The sequence below is a fragment of the Lynx canadensis genome, chromosome A2 (genome assembly GCF_007474595.2).
Source record: "Lynx canadensis isolate LIC74 chromosome A2, mLynCan4.pri.v2, whole genome shotgun sequence".
Taxonomy (NCBI): domain Eukaryota; kingdom Metazoa; phylum Chordata; class Mammalia; order Carnivora; family Felidae; genus Lynx; species Lynx canadensis.
The window spans coordinates 16,228,386-16,230,225 of record NC_044304.2 but is presented as its reverse complement, the minus strand read 5'-3'; positions in this window follow the sequence as shown (position 1 = coordinate 16,230,225).

Below are 1,840 nucleotides of genomic sequence, written 5' to 3'. Positions count from 1 at the left end.
CTGGTCTGTAGGAAGAGACTAAACCCTGTCCTAGAGGGAATCCAATCTGAAAGAGGAGGCTCAGCTCTGTTCTGGGGCATGCCTAGTCTGAGGGGGAAGACACAGCCCTGGCCTAGGGATACCCAGTCTGAATGTTTCAGGGTGAGGGGGCCTCATGGACTCTATTTCAGAAGCCTCCCCGGGAGGAGTCTGGGCTAGACGGTGGGGCCCCAGGGCCCAGCCCACTAGAGGCCTCAGTGTGCCTGCGGGGTGGGTGGGACGAGTTTCCCAGAAAGCCCAGTGGTCCAGAGGTCCCATAGCTCTGAGCCCTGAAGAGGGGCATCACACGGACACCCCTGGGAAGGGGATGGGGGTTCTCTTCTTGGGCCTCCCAGCCAGCACCTCCAGGGTGCTTCTGGCCTGCCACCTGCCTCCCACAAGGCTGCCTGTCCCCTGACCCCTAACTTCCTCCGGCCTCTCCACTAATGCAAGGACTCTTCTAAATGTGGCTCAGACCTTGTTGCTCTCCCTGTATGATTTCCAGTGGCGCCCAGTGTTCATGGGAGTCCTCGATGCCTAAACTGGCTCAGGTCCTGGCCCGTGCGTCTCACGCCATTCCAAGCACATGACACCACATGGTGCTCCAGGCGTGTGCCAGGCCTTGGGCAGTTGTTTGCCCTGCCCACCATCTAGAAGGACAGGCAGGGGGGGCCTGAGGCTGCCCAGAGCACACCTGTGCCACCCGCTGCCCAAGTGAGTTTGCGGTCCCTCCCCCATGACCCCTCACCCACCCCCGTGGTGGCGGTGCTGTTAGAGATGGGAGCGCCTTCCAGACGCTGAGTCCATGGAGCAGAACAAACGGGTGGCGCTGGGCTGAAGGAAGGGCCAGGCAGGGGTGCTGGCCTGTGTAAGCCCAGAGTCGGGCAGGGCTGCCTTCGGAATGGAGAAAGAAGCTTGTGCTGGTCAGAGCACGGGATGGACACTCAGCTGGGTCAGTTCTCAAGGAGGTCATTCTGGGGCCCAGGACTGGGCAGTGCAGGGGCCAAGGGGGCAAGGAATGTAGTGGATGGGTGACGGAGGGGGATGCTCAGCGACAGCCTCGGATGCGCAGGGAGTGGACATGCCGAGTCCTGCAGGTCCTCAGCCCAGCCAGACCTGTGGGCTGTCCCCAGGCTCCCCCACAGCTCCCAGGCCAGAGCAGAGGCCGCAGCCCACCCTTCACTTGATGGCCTCGGCATGTTCCCCGCACCCTCACCCTCAGTCTGATTGCCAGGAGTGTGTCACATCTGGGGTGGGGCTGGGACCATGTATGGAGGGCTCCCTGCGTACCTCAGCCTCCAAGGGGCCCAGTATGGCCACCAGAGGGGCAGGAAGGGGCCCAGAGCAGGGCCAGGGACCTAGGGATATGCGGTTGGCCCTTGGTGGACAGTGACTGGGGCAGCAGGTGGAGAGCTGGCCCAGAGGAGCCTGGGTCCCCCCGGGGGCCTCGGTCCAACCAGAAGCATCCAAGGGTGGCAGGGAAAGGTTGGGGCCCCGCCCCTGCATGGCTCCGCCGGGTCCCTGTGTGACCCCAGCAAACCCCAGCCACTGTAGGCCTCTCCCAGGTCTTTCCTGCTCCACTGTGCCTGTGGCCCCCAGAGTCCCTCCTGAGGTGACACCCATGAACTTCTCCGATGCTCCTGCCCCTCCCCTCCCAAGTCCCCAGTTCAGACCACAGGAAGCTACACGCTGCTTCCTTTTCCCTTTTTTTTTTTTCCTGTTTTGTCTTCCCAGCCCAGCCCTGAGTGGGCAACCGTCCAACCACCGTCTCTTGGTCCGTCTGTCGGCCCTCAGTCCATGGGTCCCACCCTCAGGTCCCCCG